Here is a 26,991-nt window from a genome sequence, read left to right on the forward strand (position 1 = left end):
ACCCAAATAAACTGAAAGGGCAAGTCAGTGCTCAGTACCGGATCATCGGTGAGCACTGTTGAAAAGGGACAGAAGAGTATCAGATAGGAAAAAATGGTGTTTGCCATGGATATCATACATAATCCAAGAAATTTTAAGCCAATTTTACACAATATTTTCTGGTCTTAGTGTGTCACTGAGATGCTTTTGGTGTGGTTTTTTGAGTAATAAGCTCAATAGCACCATGTGAGGGCTACAGTCTGGCATTGAGCTGTAATAGCACTCATGTCCTCCCTATATTCATTGTGAGCAACATCATCAGCTGTGTTTGGAGCAGGGGAGCTGGAGTTTGACTGGAGCTGGCTCATATGCAAGGAACAGAACTGAGAAGAAAATTGAATGAGCTCTTGCAACAGGAACATCTGGCTATACTTCAGTTTCCTTTTCTTCTCACCTCTCACTATTTATATGTTAGTTTCTGTCTGAGTTTTGAAAGACATTGTATGTGCTACTTACTGGAATTATTTTCAGAGCACAAGTTAAATTGATTAATATTGTAGAGTTATACATCTTGTATGAAATGAAACATCAAAAGTGCTTCTTGTATTCATATTGTGATTGAGACATCCTACAAGGACTTAGGAAACAATTATATTTTGCTGTCAGTGGTTTGTTACATAGAATTTATTATACTTAATACCAAACCTACTGTGTAATGATAGCACATGGCACACGCAAAAGAAATTCCACACAAACCTTGCTTCAGTGGGGAGCAGAATTTCTTGAAAAGCAAACACGGAAGTAAAAAGCGTGTTGTCTTCTCCAGCTACCTTAGCGGTGAAAGCAGATAGCCTTGTGTGCCTGATACAGGTGTTGTGGTTTGGGAGGACAGGTTTTGGAGAAGATGCGTGTTCAAGCTTGTGTAGTTTGTCATTAAAAAAGTAAAATTCATTACTAAAACCACAACTTTTTAATGAAAATGGAGCTTACTGTATATAATGATCATTTCTTATGACTCTTTCCGTAAGGTTAAACAGCTCTTTTGCATTGAACAAGCACAATAGGAAACTTTCAGCTAGTTTAATGGTGTTTAAGGAGTCTTTTTTAATAATGATTCTGAGAAATCACTGGGAGGAGGACTTTTAGATAAGAGTATTAAGTCAATCCATTATCTGCTTGGTGGCATGGAAAGCCTTACACCCACCCAACAACTCTGCCAAATGCTGTCAGTATTTGGCTATCAAGCTTTCCGTTGATGCCTATTTCTCTCTAAAGCTCAAATAGACCCAATTGTAATTCTTCAGCTACCGCTATAAAACATCTTGTTTATGGCCTATAAGCAGCTGAAGATCAGTATAGTTCTCCCTCTTATCCAAGAATTCTTCCTCTGCAATGTGCATTAATTTTCCTTGTGTTGGAATTGCGTTGCATTAAGCTACTAGTAGTTTTCATTTCCAGATTCAAAACTACAGTATTCTAGCCAAATGATTTTGTAAGAGATTTACTCTGAGGAACTGTTTTTCATTGAACATAAAAATACACTTAAGTAATGTCTTGTGTAATAATGATAAAATTTGTACTTTCACTGGTTCTGGATCAAAGTTGATAAGCATTGTCTTAACTCATGGCATTGAAATCAAAAGAAAAGTATAGTAAACATCAGCGGTTACTAGGTTTTACATTAGAAGGTTACATAAATGTTTAATTTCAATCAGCTCGGATTGACTGTGGTCACAAGCAAATTGTGTTTTTGCTTGTATCTTTAAGTGACGTGGAAGATAAATATGGAGACTTTCCAAAATCTTGTGCACTGGTCTCAGAAGTTTCTGTTGTTGCATTAAACTAATGAATGTGCTTTACATATGTTCTTAAAATACGGACTTTTGCCTTGCTTGGCCTATGGCCCTGGGATGCAATTTTCCTGGTAGTGTCTGCACTCTTTCTCCTTTATGCATGGCCCCGGGGACAGTAGGAGCAGGTTTGTACTCTGGCATGACTGAGAATCTGTTGTGGGACAGGCATGGACTGTCACTGCCTTGGTATTAGGTGAAACTAACCAATTTAGATGAAAAAAAGAGTTATACTACTGGTTTTCTTACTCTTGATGAATATAACCAACCAGTTAGAATGAATAGGAGCTTTTGGAGTCAACCAGTTACATTTGCTTTGCAGTGTGAATAATTTGGTACGCTGAAAAATTCTGGCATGTGGCAGAGAGGCCAGTTTAGGCTTACTATTTATGCTCACACCCCTGTGCTAAGGTTAAATGAGTTTAACACTTTGGGGCTGAAACTAAGTATCCTTTAACCTTTAGTCCTGAGTCCCCATTCTCACTTTGGTGAGTGTGAACCTTGCAGAATGCCAGCACACTCTAGCAGAGCAAGCAGCTCGTGTGTAAGGTAACATCAGTGACTTCAAAGGTGGAACGCTTCATCAGCACTGCTGTTTGTGTGCACTCCTTTAAACTATGGGATCTGACCTTTATTGGGTAATATTAAAGTCCCATTTTGGTATGGTGAACAGCTTTATGCAGTCTTGAAATCTGACCCTGGTATTTCAGAGAGATTGCTCACTGTTATTGGGCTTTTAAATGGAGTTAGCAACATTTCTTGAAAAAATACTTTGAAGGTCAAATCCTGTCCTGTCAATGCCGAATTAACCCCATTAGTTTCAGTAAGGTATACACTCATTTTAGCCGTATTGCTTCCTCCTATATTACTTTAAAATGGTAAAGGGCAACTGTTAAGCATTAGAAATTCTAAAAAGTAAATGCTGTCTTTAAGTAAGAACTCCTTACATCTCACATGAGCATACAACAGTTGCTCTCATTTCACAAGGCTTTCTTTGCAGTCACAAAAAACCCTTGTTTGTCATATTTTTTGGTCAGACTCAAATTCCTCTCCCAGATCTTACAGCTAATTTATAGTAAACAAATACCTCATAAAACGTACGATCATTATACAAATACATTATTATAGCCATTTGTCTTTGTGTTTGTAAATTCCACAAATTGAATGTCTGGGTAATGGATGTTTATGGAGATGCAGTCGATAGCACTGACTGAGCCCACGGGATGACATGGTGCTGAGGGTCATGAACGAGCACCTCTTCCCATGACAGGCAGGAAAGGGCTTGATGCCTACTGATCCAGCATCACAAACCACATTCGTTTAGAAAAAAAGAGCTGGTGTTGATGGATGAATATGCTTCCCCCATCCATGCCCGTATAATAGAACTGAGATTCACACTGCTGCGTTTCAAATGTGACACAGAAAATTCCAGGCTCCCCCAGGGAGTTAATCATGCACCTGACCATAAGTACCTGGATCATGGTCAGCTTTGTAGATGAATATAGCTCTCTTTCAGATATTGGAGAGAGACCAATTAATTATTTTGCTACTCAGTAAACCCAGAGTAATTGCACTGTCTCCTAAAGATGTTAGTATGAGAATTGTTCTTGTGTACTGCCTTCATACTAGGTTAAAATACTGCTGTTCTTGGAGCAAATCTTGGCTTATTTTGGTGCAATTGCAACACAGGTAGGCGCTGGTACTAGCGAAGAAATCTCCACAGCACTTTCATATTTTATATTCTTTAATGGCAAGAAACAAATATATATATGCTGCAAGATTAAGGATTTAGTCCATTTCCTGGAAGGCCAGAAGACCACACTGCTGAAACGGTGATTGATTCTATTCTCAAAGATGAACTAGAGAGGTTTTCTAAACCCGACTTGTTTGTTTTGGCTGGCTGTTTGCTGCCACCTTGCTGAGATTTTTCTTTTGCTGCTTGAATCTCCTCCAGACTCTTCAGAACCTGAAAATTGCCAAAGCTGATGACAAATAAGAAGGAGCAAGTGTTGGTGCAGTGCGAGGAGAATGCGAGTTAGCAACAGGTGTTAAGAGGACCGATATTTCTGGTGTCGTACCCGTGGCACACTCCATACTGTGGGTATGTGTTGCCCTATCTGTGCATTCTCCCAAGAATGGAAAGCAGCTTATCTGCTTTCATAACCTGTCTTCTTCTCTCTGCTCTGCTAGTGCTAGTGGTACAGTGCAGGTTTGTTCAGCAGTGCCTCTCATGGGACTGAAAAGGTAAAGTTCAGGCTTTATCTATGCCCTATCTTGATCTAATTAGGAGAAGACGCTACATGTGGGCTCCTGCGGACCAGTTTCAGGGCTTGTCTGTGTGTGCAGCTGGTGGAGAATAAGGAGACAGCTGTACCCTCATGCAGAGATGTGCAGGCTGAGCTATAGCATAGAATTTAAAGTTGGCATTCATTACAGAAGTTACACACAGTGAGCATGCAGGATGAATGCGTAAGTACAGCCAACACTGATGTACAGATTGTATGTGACTCTGTTGGGTATCAAATGCCTTAAAAAAGGTGCAAAGTAACTTCTAGCTGTGTGCTGGGGAGCTGTGTGCTAAGACTGGAAAATGCCTTTATCTTGTTCACCCTCTTCTTTTCTTATGCCCTGGTAGTAAGACTTGGTTACTAACTTTCAAACTGCTAAGCAACTTTTAACTACTTGTCTATACTTGAAAAAACCACCTCAGTCTGACACTAAAATGCTTCCTAACATGTTCTCTGAATCAGTCTGTCAAGCAGGGCAGGGTTGGATTCTGCAGTAGTGATGGCCATTGCCGCAATTTATGTAGTTGAAAATAGAAGAAGTTTTGTATGCAGGAGTTTATAAGTAGCAAAATTACTCCACAGGTTTGCATAGTGCTGTAGGAATACTTGCTAGCTCAGTGTAAAGACTTATCATATAGACAGATGTAAACTTTATTCATATCAATTAAAAGTGTAGTGCTGCAGAGAGCCCCGTGGGTTTGGTGGCTGGAGGTCAAGCCATATGGCAAGGTATCCCTAGTGAAACAGAGAGCCTTTGCTTGGGTAACCAAGTTGAGCCCCAAGGCTCAGAAAATCCTCAAAGTAGTGCAAAGTAAGTCCTGGTTTGCAAAACCAAAACAACACAGCAAATGCATTTCTAACTGTAGCTTGATAACAAGAACATGTAAACAAGACTTCACCTGGTTTCACGTTTAACTGCAACATTTCTGGCAGCTCAGACTTGCCTGGCTTTTTATTCCATAACTGCCAGTTATGCAAATTGATTAATTTGACAAATTTCTGCCTTTTGTAGCAAGTCATGCTCAGAACAAGAAAGAGTGAAAATCTAGTCTGTGGTAAAGTTGCTCGTCAAGTGTTGTGCCACACATGCTTGTAAAGGAGACTAATAAACACTTTCCAGCACAGAAATGTATGCCTTGGACATCACCTACAAAATTAAGGAAGGAGTGCCAAATCCTACAACATGTTTTAAATAATCTGATATTTGAGGTTATTTGTAAGGTCCCGTCTCCCAGAGTCATACAGCTGGCCAAAACCATCACCTTTCATTTAAAAGATTTAAAAAAAAAAAAAAATAAAATAAAGTGGGAGAGCCACAGTCTTCCATAAAGAGAAAAACTAAATCTCAAGTGTTTAAAAGCCAACAAACAAAACCCACCCCACGTTGTAAATAGACAGCAAATTAAAGGAATTCAAACATGTACACGTTTCTGCTCAGCCCGTTGCAGTGCTCCCCCAGCCATCGTGCTCCGTGGGCAGTGTGGGCTGTGGTGGCAGGGCCGTGGTGGGGTGGCTGTGAGCCTGGGGGGAGCCGTCTTTCCAAGCGCCTCTCCTTGTGTGCACCTGGAGCACGTTCATAGGAAGGTCACTGCAGCAAGGAGGAACCAAAGAGGAGCCAGGCAAATTCCGAGTGAGAGCCAAATGAAGGCATTTCTCTTGCTGAGACCCACAGAAATTGCTAAAGAGGGAAAAACAGAACCTTGCTGAAAATTTCAGCAAGGTAAGGGAGATTAGCAGACAGGTATGTCCTACTTTGTCGCACACTATGAGCCGTTAGAGGAGTGGGTGATGGGTGGGCTTGGTATTTTATCTATTTTACTTTCAACCTGGAGGCGGCTAAATAGGAATGGTTTAAAATAGTATCGTAGTTGCCATAGATACTTGTCTAAATTGAAAATAGAGGTCTGGACCAAGCTTTTAGTCTGCCCGCCAAAGCAAAACTTGGACCTGAGTGATGAAACCTGAGTGGGTTTGAGGAGTCATGCTGAAACTTGCGTTGTCGCAGTCAGTGATTCAGCCGCGCCGCAGAGGATGTGGATGTGTTTGACGTCACTGAGCAGCTCCAGCAAGGGTTCACATGGGCCTGGAGACTCTGGGAAGGGAAAAATCCTTCATGCTTCAAACGTTTTCCTCCTTTTTTTGCCCCAGGAGGTCTGTAGAGCTCGGAAAAATGCCATGGAATGCTGCTTTCCTGGGACTGGGTTTGATTTTTATTTTTTAAATGTTAATGTGCAACAAAGCAGCAGCAAATTTAGAGTAGTTCAGCTGGATAAAAGCATCCTGTTAAGGTAAATTCAGTTTATTTGGCCCAGGAATGTGTGGCATATGTGTGTCTAATTACAGATAAGGCAACTAAGACTTTTATCTTCTTTCAGTGAAAAAGAATCTGCAAATAAAGTGTAAAATGTTTTGGTGAAATGTAGGAAGGTCCTTTCAAGGATTTGGTTATCGTGAATGAGCCCCACTTAAGGGAACTGGAAATGTTTCACCCTATCCTTCTGCTTTGTGGGTGGCATTGGATGTATTGGGACAATTTGAGCTGACACTGGAAATCCCTCACTTTGAGATAAAAATCTGTCGTTCTGCCTTTGGAGATTTCTAGTTTCATCTGTCCATTTTTAGATGTAGAGGGAAAATCAGTACTGGTCTGGTGAAGATGATGGAGATGCACAGAACACATCAGTTGAGTCCAGCCTGAAAAGTACATACTTAACATTGTGTCATATTTCCTCTCCAATTTCTTGCTCAGTAGGTGGTAGAGAATTAGTGCTTAATTACTTGCAGGCTGTGGACAACAAGCAGCCCCCTTAAACTGTTTACATTTCTGGATAAGGCTGGAGCTGAATGTTCTTTGTGGTTCAGTCTTTCTCAGTATCTATGGAAGATTTTATAGTGCTTGTTTATCTTTTATACCATATACAGGGATAAATGTTTGTTCCCAAAGAACTTTCATCTATTAAAAAGAGCCCCATTCATCCACGTCTATATCACGTTATGTATGATAAATCCGATTTATACCATTCAGCTTCCCAGCTTGTGAAAAGGCACAGTCTGTCATTCAAGAAGCTTGTGAAATTGTGGGAGTTCATAACTGAGCCAAAAATCAGATCCAAGTCTTAAAGGTGGAGCTGGAGTTCTAGACTTGCTTGGATACAAGGAATTACATCTAGCATACATCACTTGAATAAAACATTAATTTCCCATTAAAAAACATTATGTTGCTCTGATAATTGTTCCTGTTTTGAGTAATCCTCATTTCCTGCATATCTCTGGTGACTCATCACAGCAGAGTTCTCATCCATTCTGCTTTGCAGATGCTCTCAAGCTGTCTATTACTGATCTGACTCAGCTTCTTTATCATCAGCATCTTCTCTCATTGCTATTGTGCTGTGAAAATGTATGCCTCGCTAAGGACTTCATTCTCCTTCCAGCTTAAAAATGACTGGCACTGCTGGCTATACTTTTAAATTTAACTCAAGTTTTAAGAAAGTTTTAGGTTAAAAATTCACATTTCATATTTTCAGATTGTCTCAAGTCTTGAACCTGCAGCTCAGAAGCCCAGATTGCAAAAATGTATGCCTCTGAGTCCTTATCTCTATCTACAATGGGAACAAATCTTTCTTCCTTTCAGATTTTCTGCGAGTGGTTTGCTGGTATAATAAATTCTCAATGTGATCTGTGCATCCTATAGCTTCAATTAAACTTTACTTCAAGGGGTTAAAAGAGATGGGTGGTGTATGCGTCTGTGTGGAGTCCTGTGCCTGTCAGCTATCACCTTTGTAACAAGGTTTGAGATTCTGTTACTGAAGTTTATAGGTAAATATAAAGTTTTAAGAAAGCTAATTGGTGGACGGTGTACCAAGCAACAAAACCACAGGACTCAAAGAAATCCTTGTTGAATATACGGCTTAGAGGGCTACAATACTCTGAAGTGTTATATGCCTCCATGCAGTATGTTCTAGCACTTTTAAATTCAGAGCCCTCAGAGCTGTGGTACAGCTGCAGGCAAGTCTCACGTGATGTTTGTATTGCTCGTGTGACATGTTTGTCAGCTTTGGGGTGTACAGCAGCACCTTTTATGACTCTCGCTTTGCAATTTGGTCTAAAGGAGTGGAGGGTGCAGGTGTCATAAGGGTGTAACTCCTGTTAGAATTACCTGGCAGTAAATACTCATTTAAAACTTGCCTCTGCTTTTAGTTTAAAGCTACAACAAATTTTTGTTCCTGAAGCAACACCCAAAGTTTCTGCCAGGACTCCTGTGGGTGATGGGGATGTGTGCGAGGAGCAAGTGAAGGCCGCTTGCACAGATGAGTCTTTCCTCCTTCTCTCAGTATTTCCTCTGCATGTTGTTCTGGGTTACTGGTCAGGAGGTTCATTGTCCAACTCGTTAGTAGCATTGAGTCATACAGGTAAACTTTCTTTTCCTTTTTTAAGTCACCTTCATCCTCCTATGAGCAAAATGGAATCTGATGTTTAATATACAGCACATTGCAGTGAATAATTTGTTACATTTTTCTAGTGCTTTCATTACTGAAGTTATGCGCTCTGAATTGGCACTCCTGTTGTACTACTTGGAGTTACCCTCTTATCACTTGTAATGCAAGATGTACATGCGATTCGTGATAGCAGGTCATCTTTACTTTCAATTGACTTTTTCACTCTTTTATTATTGGCAGTTATTTAAGCTTCTTAGGTCATATTTGGGTAAAGGTTTTCTTTCCATACTGAAAACAGGTTCTAGTATTGAAAGTTGCACACTGACAATAGCTTTCACCCAATGAACGATGACAGAGGAGTTTTGGGATAGTGCCATGCTTCATATGGTTCTTTAGATATATCTGTCATTTGAGGTGGTTACCTCAGCTGTCAGTCTGGTAAGATTATGTAAAGTTTTTAAATTATCTCTTCTTCGTATGGCCAAAAAATGAGTCAGTCCTCTTGCATATTGTATTACCTCAAGTCCTTGGTATTTATTATGCAACAATCAAGAAATTAAGAGTCTGAAGCTTGCAAAGATTTATTTAGTAGCATTTAATAGCTAGCTGTTTGCTAGTAATTTGGTTCAACAGAATGAGAAATTTATTTTTGAATTGTCTTTTAATGAGCAGATAAGCAGGTTTCTCTATTACTCTAAAACTTGAGGTTGTCACTTCAGGGCTGCATTTTTACAAATGGAAATTGTTATCTCTTGGATAGGTAACAGGCTGTTGTGGTAGTTTCTTTTGGTTTTAATGGAGCTTGATTTTAAATACCCCCATTAGCTAAAAGAAGACTAAAAAACTTTCTCTTTTATTTGAGAGATATTTCTTTTACTGTATATTTGATACTTGATGGAGTTGGTACAGCCAGAATGAACCCCTAAATGATAGCCAACTCTATGAATATCTGTATGTTATTTTTGTCATTGTTTTTGCCACTTGAGGAAACAGTCATGTAAGAAAACTTAAGAATATCCTCATTTTTGAAGGAGTTACATTTATCGTAATGATTTTGAACTTGTTCATCATTGGCCCTGTACCTATGACTTGAGCAGCAGTCTGGTCCAAGAAAGCCTCTTACACAGCAGAGCTCCAGTGCAGTGTAAATCCGTCTGGTCCTGCAGCATCAGCAGTGAAATGTCACCGTGTCACGATCAAAAAGAACGCTTGAATGTGTGTTGAGAGAATTATGAAATAAGTAAATGTGCTGCTGCTTTGCTAAGTGACGAAAGTTTTGCGACTGCACTGCATCTGTGCCCAAGTAAAGAAGGGTTTATGCAGGGTTGGCTCCACTGACGTGCAGGACCCTGCCCTGAGATTCTTTCAGGCTGAGAGAGGTTTGATACAACAATCCTACCACTGAGAGAAGAGAGAAGAGGATGGCTTGTGACATTGTAATACCTGTTTTGGGGAGGGCCAAAGCAGACAGAGGTATTTCCTATGTGATAAGGATTTCTGTGACTGAAACAGAGGATAAGCAACGTGGTGTGTCTGTGTGGAAAATAAAAATAGTTTTAGTTAACTAAAGAACTAGCTGTGATTTAACTTAATGCTGCTGAAACAATTCATATGTGCAGCTGAAGTTTTCTGAAAGGAAGGAAGGAAGGGAACTGAACTAAATTGCAAGAGGGGAATTCAGCGCCTGGGCACTTGGTGCCTGACCTCTCCAAGCAGTAAATCAGTGTCCGGCACTTGCAGGTTCTGCTGCAGATCCAGAGAATATCATCTCCATTCTGGTCAAACCAGTTTAGTTCAACCGTTCCTTTCATCAGAGCTTGGAAACTGCTATGGGGGAGGGCATTTCAGAGTCTAGCGAAGCTGGTTTTCCTTTTCCAGTCTCTAAGTTGAAAAAAATGGGTGTGTGTGTGAGAGAGAGATGGTGTGGATCTACCAATTTTAAAAAGATCAAAGCCTGTTTTGCACTTAAATATGGTGTTAGTTGTCCTAAATACTGGTTGTGCAAGCTGAGTCTCGGAAGGGCAGATATTTCAAAAAATGCCCCGGAGAGGATTTTTTTTGTGTCTGCAGTGAGGTCCTGCCTGGCATTAAGCTGGTCCTCCCTGGGGCACCGCGTTGGGCTGCCTCTCTCCGCCTGGGCCAGCCAGCCTCACAGTGTTTACAGGAGCTTGACGTCTTTGATATCACTATCTTTCTGGCAACTTCAACTGGAAGTCTGGCTAAGAAGTTAAAAAAAGTATGAGATGATTGGAAATTGTTATAGAGACATGTAATGTGCAGTTCTGTGGGGCATTTCTTTTTGACATGAGGTATGAAAGTGAAAAAGCCAAAAGAGTAGAGGAGAATCTACGTGCTGTTCCAGTGGGGTCCTGTAACAGTATTTAGGGTTTTTCTTTTGTATTTTCTAATCAGAAATTTAAAATTAAAAGTCACTGCTGATGAAGCCTGTAGATGACATGTAGGCTGAGGGAGTGATGAGTAACAAGGAGGCCTGCACAGGGCTGTGTGGATTGCTTGCACTTTAGAATGGACAAATGTAAGGTCATTCACCCAGGCTCTTCAGTCAGGAAAGAAAAAGAAAAAGCTAACTTTGTCTTCTTACAGTCTGTCAAAGCAAAGAGCTTTGCATCACAGAGGGCTTAAAGCTGCCATGAGGCTTACAGAATAGAGATTGGGGTGACTGAAGATGTACTCAGCATCCCTACTTCAATTGTCATTACAGTTTTAAGGCTGGTCTTCCTATGAACAATTAATGTACACAAAATGACTTACCTTTGGGTACTGTGTTATGATAAGCAGCATCAATCCCTACAGGTAAAAAGTCTGCTTCTGTCATTTGCAGTTTGTGAAATCCTGTGAAAAAAAGAAAAAGAAAACAAAGGAGTATTGTCAGGGTAATAGAAATAGGTAAGTAGTTGCAGCTTCATCTCTGTTTTACAGACGTGGGTATATTTGGCACTGAAAATTCTCGGTTTTAAAGAAACACAGAATAGTAAGTAAGTCGGGGGGATTTTTGGTGACTATCCATATCCATTTTCAAGGAAGCCAGAAAGAAACTTAGTAGTACATGTAGTTCTTACTTTTTGTTGGCTTCTTTCCAGGTCATCACTTTTTTTGACCTGTGTCCTTCAGTTTACTCCAATTATGACTTGTTTACAAACATAATCCTTGGGAATGTCATTCAAAAGCCATGTACTATGAGACAAGGCAGATCTTAATTTTTCAAAATGTCAGATTAAGCTGTAGAAAGTGCGATCCTCTGGATCTAATAGGACATATGGCTGGCCTCTTTTTTATTTTTATTTTTTTTTGTCTGCTGAAATAAGCTTGTAACTATGTGGAAGTAAATCATAACTAACATAATGCTCATACCTGTGAGCTGGAGCTAGTTGAGCCAAGTCTCCTGAGGGGAGGTGGGGAGGTGGGAATGCATTGCACAGTTGTAGTAAATCAAGCGAACAATGCACACGGTTTGCCTGAACTCCTCGGTGTCAGCAGAGCTGGGGATTGCTCGCAAAGGATAACTCCAGCCCAGAGAGGCTGGTCTGTCGGCTCCTTCCCCAGATGATGGAGGAATGTGGGCTGCTCTAGAGCAGAGCCAGCCAGTGGCCCTGGAGTCCCCTGCAGCCCTTTGCCACTGGGACTGCAACCAGGCACCAGCAACGGGGGTCCTGGCTCCCGGGAGCAGCACACAGGGCTCCCATTCAGTGCTGGAGGGTCATCCCAGGACCAGGGTGTGCCGGTCCATCCATCCAGCTTGAGGGAATTTGCTGGCACCTCCTGTGCAGGAGCCATGCCTGCAGCCTCTCCTCCCTTTGGCTCGGCAGCCGATGTGACTTGGCACCTACGAAGGCTTTTGGCACAAGAATTGGCAACCTTTGCTTGAGAGAGTGACGTGGAGCAGGAATTCAATTTAAATATTTTGCCTTGTTGTCTGGAGGAGTCTGTTCCTCCCTGCTGTTGTCAGGAGCCATGGGGACGTTAGCCCCACTGAATTTTATCTTTTGTCATTATCCCTGTACCCTGCTTTCCTCAAATCCTGCCCGTTACAAAAAGAAAATGAATGTGTTTTTTCATAAAACATGAAAAATTACATAATCTTTTCTTTTATGGGGAAAGAAGGGTTGGGAGGGGGATTTGTATTGCCCCAGCTCTGGTAAGTGAAGATTACCACTATTAAGGGAAAAGTACCTTGATAAGATAGTTTAAAAATTTATAAAAATTGCATGCTAGCTTGGGTCCTACTTAAAAAAAAAAAATCATTCTGTAAAGGTGATGTGTGATGGACCCATTTGTTTATCTGGGGTGACAAAGGAAGGAAAAGTCAGCTGAGAAAGAGATCTGTATGAAATGAAGATGACCTCAGCCATGCTGTACATACTTTATAGATGGGAACAATGCCTCATGCTAGCAGCCAAAACAGTTCTTCAGGCACTGAGAAGATTTTCAAGGTATGCATAAAGAGAGATTATTGTGAGTTAGACTGCTGGGATTTAAATTTATGGCCATATTGAAAGGAAAGTATCCTCAGCTTGAAATCATTCTAATTAGTGTCGGGTCAGTCTGTCCTCAGAATTTAAAGCAATAAAATAGTTGCTTAAAAAGTGGATGCATTGCAATGGGGAAAAATTATGAGAGGCTGAGCATTTGTGGAGCTGTGATTGTAGTTATAATCAATGATCATTTTTTTAATTGCTGATTGTAGGTATAACTTTGTAAAATTTCAGATCGCTTGCATTCCTGCAACAGCGTTGGTAATGGATGGTGCTGGGTACATAGTTCATAAGTTCAACTTATAACTTGTTTTCTTATACCAGACTGGATTGTGAAAATATTACATCAAGAGTTTAAAATGTTGAGTCTTTCTTTTTAGCAAATATCACTGGATATCAAGCAAACATATCAAATTTAATTGACTTCTTAAACATATGAAGTGTTTTGGAACTATTCCATGGAAATAGCATTTAGAAAGTCTTACCTGTTGGTACTGTTCCTGTTCAAGTTGGATCTACATGTTGCTGGCAGAGAACTGGGCAATTTGGGCTCTTGCTGGTCCTGGGCTGATTTTGTCTGAAGCCAGGTGTTGACTCTTGGGAGCTAATGTAATGCCGATGTATTTTCCTTATTTGCGGTTGTTTTTTATGTGCCAACCCCACTGTACAGGTGTTTGTAAAATAACTGATTCTTAGTGACAATTGATGTTATTAAACTTTTTTATGTCATAGATACAAAGTGACATAAAGCCTTGGCAAGCTGGAAGTAGCGAAAGTTTCCCTGCTCCTAGGCAATTAAGCAACTATAATATGGGAAAATTTGTAGAGAGGAAGAGAATGTGGAAAGCAAAATTGTATTTAGAAGGCTTCTTTTCACTCCTTTCAGTATTCAATATTACTTCCTCACTAAATAACTTTAATCCACAAATCAAGTGCGTAGAGTTGCACTAATCATTACTTTAACAGACGATGGTGTGGAAAAGTAATTAGCCTTCAATAACAAATTGTTACGCTACACCACGCAGTTTTGCTTTATACTTCATGTGCTGTAAATTTAAGTCATCTTAATATCATTATGAATTCATGAAACTGTTAATGCAGGTTTCCATGTTCTCTGAAATTCTTGAAATATTATTCATTCAGTTATAGCGCTAGTCAGTTCATGTGCAGACACCGGAGATTAAAAGTCATATAAAAGTCAATGAGCTGCTGCACAGGAATAAAATCTTTTCCAATTGTATGAATTCAGTGGAAGTATCATATGAGTTTGATTTCATCCATTGGCTTGAGGTGGTTGCAAACAGGAATTGTGCAGTGGGGTGGTGCAGCGCAGACACAGTATGTGTTGGTGCTGCCAACAGTATAATGGATCTCCTCTTCTCAGACCTTTAATACCTGCTGAATATGAGCTCAGGGCTAATAGCACTTTTAAAAGCACTTTGAATACACTGAGCACTGGGAGTCCTGACTGAAATCAGAAGCTTTGCTGAGTCAGCAAGCGAATGTGCAAAAGGGTTTAAGACTGATAAAGGGCTAGGGGAAACACGTAAACCATACCAGTAGTGCAGTGGCCAGTAAATGTAGCATCAGTAGTTGTGGGCTCGCTGGGTGGTTGTTTTGTGTCCTGACATAGAGGGAGAGGGATTTTTTTTTTTCTGTTGGAGAGTTTCCAAAAAGATGTGGGAAAAGAGAGAGCACGGGGGGGGGGATAAGGAAAAAGGGTCAAGAAAAATAGGAGTAATGTGTGCAGGTAGCAAAGGGACAGGACTAAGGCCTTGGAGATGAAAACCAGTAGTGAAACAGAGAAACCTTCCAGGGTAAGAGCTACAGGAAGCCAGCTGGACACAGATGACATTGCCTAGTGTTGTAGCAGGCTGTCACTGCTATAGTTACTTCTGTCTGCCCTGGCAGCTGGGTTACTGATGCTTTTATCAATATGGTACAGTGCCACGTGAGCAGCAGACTCGGCTCATGGTCACAGCTGCGTGCACAGCACTGCCTTTGCCCCGTGTAATTTGGGTGAGACAAGAAGATTAAAAAGAGTGGCCCTAACCTGAAACATGTGGATGGCACTTTTCTGTTGTTGAAAGCTGAATATTCATATTTTATAGGAAAGTTTTTATAACAAATTGCCTAGAAAGCTTGTGATCCCAAGAGGTTTTTTATTGTCTTTTGCCAGATAGCCAATCTTTCATTATAATGTGGTTGCAGTGCATTTAACTTGAGTTTAAAAACAAACAACTCCTCCCTAAAAGCAGCCTTGCCAATAAACTCCGTTGGTGGTCCTAACCGTTGCTGAAGGGAGCACAGCTCGGAGCGGGTGCTTCTCCCAGCAGCTTTGGAGCTCCCCCTGGCATGGCAGCTTTAACCTTTAGTTGTGCTGCCGTTACAGAAAGACCTTCTCCCGTGCCCTTGTACTGAACATCAGAGCCGTAGGGACAGTGTTAGGCCTCAGAAAGCTTTCTATCTCATCTGTGGAAAGGACTGGAAAATCCTTCAAATCAAAATGCGTCTTGGATACCTGCAGCTTGGGCTAGTTGGGTGAGTGACCTTCCAGACCACTCCTGTGTGGGAAAGAAGTACATTTTTCTTCAGATTTTTCTTCAGATTTTTATAAGGACTCGCCTATCTGATGCGATAAGAGTTTCTGGCTTTCATTTTGGTTCGCAGACACTGTGAAGATATGGGCCGATACTCTGCTGTAGTCATATATACCTCATCTTCCCTCCACCCCTCTTCCTTTTCATTGCAGGTTTATACAGAGTGGCAAAGCCACACCAGAAGTCAGATTTTGACCCCGTATTTCCAACAGTATGGTAGAAGGGAACAATTCTTCGCCTCTCACCCCTGCATGGCCCATGTCCTATGTGAAAGCTGATGTCTTGCAGTGATTAGGAAACAGCTGACAGTTAACAAAGAGTGTTTGTTGACTGGGAGAAGCAGCAAGTTCAAAGTTGAACCTCTCCCTTGATTAAGAAGGATGCATTCCTTACTGGGGGAGGGATCTGGCTGGTGCCCAGCCACTGCCAAGAACATGCTGTACCGTTCTGCATTGTCCCGCACGTTGCTCCCTTTCTCCTTCCCACTGAGGTCTAGATCAGTTTATCGGTGATGGCAGCAATGGAGGGTGGAAAGCGGTGTAGCCACTTCTGGAGCTTGTAGAAATGCAGCTAGTGCTACATGCCAAAGCTCTCATCTCATAGGTGTCATCGGAAAGCACATTATTCCGGAGTTAATGTCTGCATTACACAGGTTTCATCTCTGAAGTCTTAAAACATTTGTGTTTTAGTGCTGTAAGAGAGAGGATTTCCCCTTGCATGAGTTAGTCAGGTACTGAGGTTAAGAGTTACTGGGTTTGAATGTGACCTGGAGCCTGGCGGAGGTAAGGAGGGTCCATCCCACAGGAACTTGCCACCTTTCGTGCCTCCAAGATCCCATCTGGGACGTGCGGGATGTGCTACTTGGTTTTTCAGAGGCCTTTCTCGGGAAGAGAGGCTTTTTTGGAGGTTTATAGGAAGAAATTGCATCTGATGAGGAAAATGAGGGGAAGAAAATGAGGGGATGCCACTGGCGCTTTACCGAGATCTACAGGTTGCCTGTGGATGCTCCCTAGTGTTGTATTTTGCTTTTAAAGATCCATTTCACATCCATTTGAGACTGCAGATACAGCATAGAAAGGTGTAATTGGCAAATCCAAATAAAAACAAAGTAGATCTCAGCGAGAAGTCAAAATTTTAAAATTGCTGGAGGGACCACATATTATGCATACAATCCTGCTTCTATGGAGTAGTTTATAAAAGACCTATTTTGTGCTGATTTACCTTTGTGTACTTAAATAACAAAGTAAATTAGATTAAATCTGCCACAGAATTAAAAATCTACATTACAGTCCCTTTTACAGAATGATGTCAGTGTTTATAAGTAGTACAGCCAATGTGCATAGATAACACTAAGATATTTCTCCTCTTGGCCTGGATCTGTTGAAAAACCAAGAGGGGGTGAGTTCATCTTTCACTCATCTTCTCAGTGCTCTCTGACCTTATTTAAAGAATCTGTTTTTCATGAAGAGTACTGACACAGGAAGAAAAAAGCACTGAAAAAACCAAAATCTGCCTAGTGATTTTGGTCTCTGTGCAGGATATAAATATATCCCTTTGATTTCAAGGGTGGACATGCAGCTGGATTATTGAAACACGGTTGAGGTGGTAACAACACACTTCAGACAGTTCAGTCTGTGAAGCCACCTCTAGACTGAATGCAGACTATGTAAACAATGCTTTTAATGATGTGTCAGTAGTTAGCAGAATTGTGCTTGTGTTTGTAGCTCTTCAGCATGCAAGCAGCTCTGTATGAAGTAATTACCTTCTACATGAAGATAAAATTTATGCTTTATTGGGCTGTGAATGTATTTTTCCGTACTCCAGGAAAAATGGGCTGATCCTTTCTCAGTGAAGATGCAAGGATTTTGCTCATTTTCCTTAGAAATTAATAGGCCACTGAGAACTCAAGAGGGGTGAGAGAAAAACTTTAATTTTAAACAAATGCAAACATTAAAAAGGTTGACTGCATCAACATTTTGTAGCCTAAGATTGTAAACAAACACTGTCCCATTTGAAGGTATTGGCCAGCTCAGCTAATGGAGCGCGGTTGTCAAGCTTACAACTAAAATTCTGAGAATAAAGGACCTTGGCCTTCCTAAGCACTGTGCTTGTCTACGTGGGCCTGTACAATTTGGTGGTGCTCCAAAACCTCTCAGCCACCAAGAGCCTGGTGTTTCAACCACTTGGATCCCTACTTCATGGATGATTACTCGGCAAGTTATTTTCTTTTTGCAGCTACATCCAGACTTTCCTGGCTTTAAGTATATAGACATTTAGTTCTTTTCTTATGTGGTCGTCCAAGAGGTTTCTATCACCACAAAGTGCTTTGTATGGATCTTATTATCAACAGCCTCCAGTACAGAACTAAGACTGTATGCCTATCACTAGCTATTAGTAGGCTGACTTGAACTAGAAACCTGGATAAGAAATTTCAGAATTGAACCATCCTGATACTTTGATCATTCAATTACAATTTGATCTTTAAACATGAAGCACTAAAACCGCTTCCCTGCTCTGTTTTTCAGCCACTTCTGTTCTCCATCATCTCCTCCCTTATCTAGCTTCTGTTTCCTCAGCCTGAACAGGTGATGTGTGTGAATGGACATTGCTTTCACAGTTGGTGGTTGAATATTAAAAAAGAAAGAACATGAGCAGTGGACTCTTTACTTATTTACATAAAAATAATAAAACCTGGTTTTTGGAAACATATTGATGAAGTGGTATGTAAAGCTCTGCCTCTTTTAATATTTTTTTTTTTACTCTGTTTCAGCTGTCTCCGGCAGTAAGTAACTGTAATGAGCAGAGATGAAGAGACTCCTCCACCCTTCATTAGAATTTGTCGCCTTATCCCAAATGCTCCAAAACACATTTAAATCACAGAGTTGGAGCTTTTCAGCAGTCAGTCTCACTTCTTTCTCTTCATCTCTGGTTCCAAAGTAAAATATGTTCAGGAATGTAAATTCCTTTAAAATTGGCTGCAGTCTGTAGTTTCCGAGTAGGAAGTGTAGCCAGAGTCCATTGCAGGAGATTGAATTCCAGCTGAGATTTAACTTGCGCCTGTTTCAGGTGCTGCATGCGGGGTTGTGGAGCCTGCCCCGGTGCTGCAGTGGGCCACAGTCCGGCTGGTCAGGATCAGAAAGAGATCTCCTTCCTAGCTGGGTATGGAGTGCATGGCTAAGCTGGACTACGGCTCTGTCTTTCCAGTTGTGTTTGTGCTTGTTTCGAGTGGTGTATACATAAGAGCTTGAGAAAGAAAAGTATTGCGACTATATCTGCAGCTTACAAAAAGTATAAAATGCTGAGATCGCTGAAGAAATAGTTTCTGTAGAGACAGATACAAGCTGTCAGCTAATGAAATGCTAATCTATTCACAACATCCTTATGATTATTTCATACTTTGTAGGAGACAGATGTTACTTGTTCAATGTTCCCTGTAGGAAGCACTGTCTTACTTGATCTCACTGCGCCTCATGGGACTTGAGTCAGCAAAGGACTTCAGCACATGTCTGAGTTTCATCAATGCTACTGAACTAAGGACTTGCTTAAATATAAACATGTTCATAGTTATTCTACATATTCAAAGACTTTGTGCTTTAGTTTTTTAGTAAAGAAGCAGACTGGGCCTGTAGGCTTCCATGGGCACTGGTTCAAACACTATCTTTAGGTGAAAACATCCACTTCTGCCATAGTTTACAATAATTTGCAAATGGTTGCCTTATTTGAAGGTGACTTCAGTGACAGTGCTTGCAAGTATACAATAGTATCGTTAATCTTGATGAACACATGTGAGCATGACTTGCTACTTTTAAATAGGAACATGGAGTTGAAACAAAACCTATGAATTTTGTGTGTGATCTGAGGGGTGTTTTAAATCGGAACATGGAGTTGAAACAAAACCTATGAATTTTGTGTGTGATCTGAGGGGTGTTTTAAATCGGAACATGGAGTTGAAACAAAACCTATGAATTTTGTGTGTGATCTGAGGGGTGTTTTAAATCGGAACATGGAGTTGAAACAAAACCTATGAATTTTGTGTGTGATCTGAGGGGTGTAGATTTTTGACAGGAAGGAATTAGGGAATTAAACACTTAATGTCATTGTATTTCTCTTGGTATATCATGGCCAAAGGCCCCAGTGGGGTTACACTGAGCTGTACCATGGGAGACCAGATAGTTTGAGCTGGAGGTAAAGTCTGAAGTGGAAATGAGCAAAATGAGTCACCCAGTAGCTCCTGTGTGAAACCACAGTAACAGTATCAAATAAGGTGCTTCATTTAGAAGTTAAAAACTCCATTTTCCTGATTTCCACCCCAAATCATTAATTTCTTAGGGAATTGAAAAACCTTGTTCCAAACAGCTCTGGTTCTGTTGCATACTGCATGGCAAAAGAGAAATTTCCTGCTGTGCTTCCTGCTAGCGTCTGCTAAATTCCCCTGGAACACGCTAAACATCATTATCAGCCCATTCAAATTAATATTTCCTCCTACATTTGTGAGGGATAAAAGGAAGTTTGTTTTCTTGCTGTTGTCTAAAGTATCCCACTGAATTTCCTTCACAATAACTGCTCTGGCAGTGGGTGCTTCCTGGAGAATTTAAACCTTCTTGGGGTTAATGGATCAAGGCAGAACCGTGGGCCATCAACTCTTCCAGCCTGTCATTAATCCAGGAAATGCCCTGGGCTGCAATCGTTATTGCTGAAATTCTTGCACAAACACTGATTGCAGAACTTCAGAAAGAAAAGCCAAAGGAAATGAGAGACCTCTTCAGAACATCATAAAATAAATAAACAATGTAATTTATGATTATAAACCTGACAAGAACTAGCAAGAAGTACAGTAGGATACCCAAATAAGGAGAGCTGGAGCCCTACAACAACTTTTCTGTTCAGTTTAAGCATCCCTATGCACTAATTAGAAACTCGGTAAAACTCAGAGGTTTCCTTTCTCTGATGTTCAGAGTTTTTTGGTCAGCAGTCCTCAGCCCTGTCCAAACAGAGCTGGAGGGCACATACTTCACCAGGAACACGTCAGGCTCCTGGGGCGTGCTGCGGCTCACTGACTGATGCTATTGTGTAATCTTATCTTTGCCTTACGTTTTCAAGGTGTGCAAGACTGTTTGGCTAGGGCTGCTGCTTCTGTTAACGTACTGTGTTAAGTTACTTTGAAAGTTGTGTTGAGAAATGTGGCAGAGAAAACAAGCTGACACCAGCAGCTGGGGATGAGTCAGTGAGTAAATTTTCCCAGTTTGTTTCAGTAATATTCTGAATAGAGATGAGCATTCATTTCACAGTGAATAACTTCTCTGATGAATTTTACTGTTTTTGTACTTTACATGAATTGATCATGAAGAGAAAGAAAATCTTGGCCTTTTTTTTCCCCCAAAATGATTCATGAGTTTTTCTGTGAACAATTTCTGGATGGGCTCTCCTAGAGTGCAGCTAAGAGTGTGTATTTTTAGTCTATGCTGGATGCAGTTGTACTGATCGAAGCAGATTAAGCACTGGTCATCTGTTTGGGATTTTTTTTTTTCAGTTACTGAAGTTGCAAAACTCAAATACCTAAAATCTCACAACTGCAACCTGAAAGATGAGTGAACTTCGGGGTTGGCTTCCTTTGACTATTCATAGCCAGTTCCCTCTTGTGTGTTAGCTCTGCCAGTGTGTTTGTGGTGTCTAAACCTGTAACCTGTGCACCAGTGAAGAAGATTCGATTCATATACAAATGTACAATGCTCCTTTGTGACTTTAAACAAAAGTACAATTTCTGCTGTGATTGGTAGGAGATCAAATTATGTATTTACATGGATTGCATGATTAAGGTGTCTAGCGTTGTTAAGCAATTGAACTCCAAAATGGCACCATAGCTCGGCTTGTCCTCGTTCAACGTTCCCAGTCCAAAACTAAGACCTTTTTCACTGCTACACTCTTAAATTTAAAGCAGCAATGTGTCTTGATGGATGGCTGTCCCTAGTATTGCAGTGTGTAGGTTTGAAATTAGTTTCACAGTGAAACTAATGGATTTTTTTCTGTAGATGAACACACAGAAGTAGGGGGAGCATGTAAGCTAAATTTAAGGCCTTACACACACATCCATTTGCCTCTTTATGTTAGTTTGCCCCCTTTTTAAAAAAAAAAAAAAAGGAATATTATTTCTGTAATTTAATTACCATTACAACCTCAGCTCAATTTGTAACTGGCTAAGAACATACTGAAAGTGCTTGTGTTACTAAATGCTTGGGTTGCATCAGATTCAGTGATCCTGCCTAAATTTCCCAAGTGCTCTGACAGACAGTTCATGAATACATTCCCCGATAAGCACTATGCCTCTTAATTTTAACTTTAAAATTAAACAGGGCTGGTGGAAATGCTGTCTCTGAAGAAAGGAGCCTACCTAGCCACAAAAAGGAGCATGCAAAGAGCATGCTCTCCCCCAAGATAAAATTCTTTAGGCAGGAATTACAAGGATAATCGGAACCAGGCTTTCCAAAGCCTCAGCTCTTTTGAAAGTTAATAGACAGCATAAATATACTCTGTGCAATATCTGAGGAAGGAAAGCTGAGGAGGAAAATACGGCCAAGACTATGCTGAAGGGCAAGAAACATTATGCCTACTTTGAGTTATTATTGTAGCTAATAGAAGAATGATTGTGTATGAACTGTTTCACTTCAAACTCAGTGACAGAAGGATAGACCCAAATGAGCCAAATTTTTAAAAGGCAGGAAGAGAAATTGCTTAGGTTTTTAGTTGGTGAAAAAGGTCAAAGAATTTATTTAGTTGTCCCCCCTTCTTCCAACCTGGAGCTAATAAAGGGTGCTGTCATGGAAACGTTAGAGACCAAACATAGTCTAAATTATCTGACCTCTGGCACAGGTAATACATGTTTTGACTTACAAGGATTATCCAGAACTAAAGCCAGAGGGAATATAAGGTTGCTATTCATTCACACATTGAACAAAATCTGCCAAACAATCCTGGCTGAGGTTATGTTGATGTATGTCTCTATTGTACAGTGCATAGTAAAATGAGAACATTCAGTTTGTTTTATCCAGTTTTTCATTGTGCCTTTGGGCAGACACAACTCTTTATATTTTGCCAAGCAAGCCAGCATAAGGAATTTATGAAAAAAAGAATAATGTAGGAAACAGAGAGTTTTCAGGTTGAAATGGAAAGCAGATGCCTCCCAAGGAGTGAAGGCAATATAACAGCAACTTGTCCTGGATGAATGGTGGGATGGATTTCTGAAGAGACGCAGGTGACTTCAGAGGAAGTAGGAGAGCGTAGAAAAATGCTTTTCTGTGTGAAGTTTAAAATGAAGGCAGGTTGCTGCAAGTGTGATGGACCTCACTTACATTACTGCGGTGATGGCATGGCAAATTGAGTCCAGTAGGAATGGAAGAGGATGATGGAGAAGAGGAGAGGATTAGGTACTGGATTGAAGCCATGCGATGTGTGTTGAACTGTCAGCTCAGCCTATATTTCTCCTGCAATCTGCTTTTTCGTTATTTCCAACGAGAGGAGCCTAGAAGTCTAATGAGTGCACGTGGGTTAAAGCCCCTTCCCCAGCAATGAGCTAACTGAGGATTTGATCATGGAAACACATGAGCACCACTCTCATTTCAGTAAGATTTAGGGTCAAATGTGCTCCTGAACACTGAGGCACTTTGAGGAGCCTGCAGTAACCTGCACAGAATAAACCATACGCTAATTTATCTGGGAACAGGTCCTGAAGAAAGCTTAACCAGTCCTAATGACGTAAGTGATAGTTCAGTTTCAAGTGAAAGCAGCTGGCTTTGGGGCTGTGTTGTCACTCTCCCCTCCCCTATCTTTGCCAAGATAAATGTTCTTCTCCTCTTTACCTTTACTCATTAAAATGTCTTCCTAGCCATCTCAGATAAATCAAGTTAAGAACATGTTACACTGCACAACCAAATGGTGAAATTCAATGAGGGAATTTAATAAAGCCTCTCAGACTGTTGATAAGATAAGAAATGACAACCTATTAAGGGGTAAAGCTGCAGGACTTTTTTTTTTTTTTTAAATTTATTAAAGCTTTAAATGATGAAGAGATTGGAGCAGAAAAAAAGACCCACTGGAAACAGGTATTTTTAAGTATTTGAAGAACTCTATCAAGTTAATCATTGTTCTGTGAAGAAATTCTTCGGTTTTTGCCATAATATATGGGTTTGTGTTCTCAGGCAGGTATTTGATAAGGAAATGCAATACCTCTTTCTCCAGTGTGAGCAAATAATTCTCATGAAATATATGTGCTGGGTGGATTGCAGGTCTATATACCCCTTCCTTTAAAAGGAAAGATAGACATATGTAAAACTATAAACATATTTTCAAGGTGCCTTTTTTTTTTTTCTCTACAAGGGAGTGTGAAACAAGTCATAAGGACTTGACTAGACAGGAAAAGCAGCACTCTGCTTTGATCCCTTCCTTGACCATGTGTGCTCATGGAAAGGTGGTGGAAACTGCTCTGTACCATTTCTGTGCTTACTCCGCTCATTTCTGGTGGGTGAGGGTGGTTGCCGCAGGTGAAAGCAACCTATATCACTGGATCAACTTTTATACCAAATAACAGCTTTCTTTTGAGGTGTGAAAAATGCTAGTGTACTCTAGTACCTCAGGAGTGAGCCTTCATGTTTTGCTACTTGGGAAGTCATAATCTGCCACTGGTCTTGCTAGGGAGACTCATTAACTGCTCTCAGAGGTTGGTTCGTTAACCTGATGTGTTGCAGGCTGCTGCTGCTGCCTTCATGCAGGTGATGCTGGGCTGCCAGGCCACTCCACCGAGCTCGGTGGGGTGGCTGATTTATGCCGGCTCAGGATTTGGGCAGTTTGTGCAGTGGCTTTTTTCAAAATTATGCTGTAGCTTGAGAGGCACGGCTGTCAGCTTCCCATGTGGATGAGCAATGAGATCCTCAAAATGAAGATGCATCTTAATGGAGTGCCTCATTTCTAGAAGGTTCCACATCAACATTAATCTTAGTGCACAAACTAATTTCCTTGCAAGATCCTGTGTTGTTTGTTGTTTTTTAGTTCGCCTCCCCCAGCCCAAAGAGTAACTACTGTAGTTTTGAGGAAGATAAATTATTTTCCTCGGGTATAGGAACTGAATAGCATGCTTCATCATAAGAACAAGAGCTCAGCTCAGTTTTGGAGGTATGAACATTGCCTCTTTCGCATGTGAGTGCTGATCCAGCAATTAACAGCTTAAATTAAAGCCGGCAGTGAAGAGATGTAGCTGCCTGGGGCTGACAACCTCGCGCAGCCTCTGAAGTGCCAATCTTCCTGGTGATTCATGCTTCATCTGGAACATGGTGTGCTTACTTTCCCTGGCTATAATAGGTAATCTTGTTTGGGAGTAATGTAAGTTTTGAACTTTACCTATATCTTGGCTCAAATGGTTATATCCAAGCCCCTGTACTATGTCTGCCTACATGAGTCTCTCTGTAGATAAAAATTACTGTCTTTATCTCTTTAATGCGTCATGGCTCCTATAATCATTTTAATAGAAATGAAAATAATTGTTTATTTTAACTGAATGAAATCTTGGTAGTGTTAAAGCTAATGGCCAAGATTTAACCCATCGCTTGCCACTTGTGGGTGGAAGGCTTGGATGGATTGGTTAATGTGAGGGGTCAGTGCTCACCGCCTGCACCGTGTGAGAAGTGCTGAAGTCTTAAGGTTTGTCTGTTTCTGTTCTGCCTAGACAAAAGAAACATTTAGGGCAGGTGAATGGTGGATAAAACTTGCCTAATAGCTCAGTCAGTGAGCCAATACATTTGCTCAAAGAATGGGTATTTGCACAACAGGAGTTAGTCAATGGATGCAAATGCTCTGCAGAGCTGCAAAACTAAAGTGAAAACAGCAGTAAGCGGTGAAATCAGAGGTGTTAAACCTCTTAAATGTTCTGAGTGGAAATTCAGGTGAAGCTGAAATCAGTGAAACTTTACTGTTAAAAAAGCTCTGGCAAGAAACTGAAATATTCTATCACTTCTTGACTAGTCATAGAGCTGGCCGATGTTTTATAACTCTCAAACCATAATTTGTGAACGCTGGGGGGGGAGGGGAGGAGGGGTTTTGAAAATCCCTTTTGTCTCCTTTGTTATTCTAATAAACTTATGGTTTCCTGTGTGAGTGGGACAAAATAATTCAGTAGCCTTTAACTGTGTGTTTTCCTCAGTGTAATGTCTGAGCTTCAGCTAAACTTTTTAAGAAACATACACACTCCCGATTTTTCTAGTTGAAAGATGAAATTCCTGCATAGCAGCATGTAAAAGCTGCATGGATATCATGTGGCTATGGAAAAACTTGATGTGACCCTGAGTCAGTGGGAGGCCATCCCTCCGCTAGTCAGGTTTGGACCAAGCATTGAGACATGATGTTTTAAGGCACAGTCAAGGATGAGTTAAAATTCTCTGGGGGGAAAATATTTCTTTAAATGTTTGAAGTAAATTCTAAATGTCTCTAAAAGACAATACACAAACTTTTGAGATTAGGCCAAAATGTACTTTAGTTCATATCTTTAGAGTGATGTAGATTGATAATTGTAGGAGATAAGTTACTAAATTGAAAATGAGTGAGGAGACATGATGCTGTTTTATAGTACAGCCTGAATAAAATACGGTTTTTGTCCTAGTGAAGAAATTCATAAATAGCAAGTTATCTGTTAACAGGTATCTTGTTAAATGACTCTATGAAGTATCAAAAATGTACACAGTATAACAGATATTCAGGATTATAGTGTTCTCAAATAGAATGACTTTGTTTTCCGTGAGCAGATCCAAATCTACTTCTAAATCTGCTAATATCATGAAAGCCCCAAATAAATAAAGCTCTGTTTGAATGCTTAAGTATTTCAAAGTCTGTTATACATATAGCTTAAAGTCTCCATCCAGCGTAGAAGCTGTGACCTTCAGTCTTGTGCATCTATCTGGTTGTATATATTTGTTCTTGCTAATGTATTATCAAAATATCATAAATCCTTCCTAATGAGTGTGAGTCCTATTATGAATTATTCAGTTTTTCTAATTCCTGATTGAGATAAAATGCAATAGTTTGTTCATTTTATTATAAGTGCATTCTAGATTTAATTATTCATAAGATCATAACAAAAGGCCATATATTTTGAAAATATGACTGCTTAATAGTGTGGCACTTCAGTACAGCAATCTGATATTGAATCTTTAGTGAGGAATGAGTAATTCATTTTTATTTGAATTGTAAATCATGTAGATTACTGCAACATAGATTAGTAAATTCTACTGTATTCTTGTGTTTTAAACCTAGCAATACTGTAGCAACAAAGTTGTTTCAGCCCCTGTTAGAGTTTCTACCAAGTG

The 26,991-nt window shown here is 40.4% G+C and overlaps 1 protein-coding gene across 3 annotated transcripts in view; it reads left to right on the plus strand.

The window, feature by feature from the left end:
• Positions 1 to 26,991, plus strand: part of FBLN2 (fibulin 2) — a 109,603-nt gene that overhangs the window by 40,416 nt on the left and 42,196 nt on the right. The gene's annotated exons all lie outside the window — the stretch shown is intronic.

The sequence above is a fragment of the Haliaeetus albicilla genome, chromosome 24, assembly GCF_947461875.1.
Source record: "Haliaeetus albicilla chromosome 24, bHalAlb1.1, whole genome shotgun sequence".
NCBI lineage: Eukaryota > Metazoa > Chordata > Aves > Accipitriformes > Accipitridae > Haliaeetus > Haliaeetus albicilla.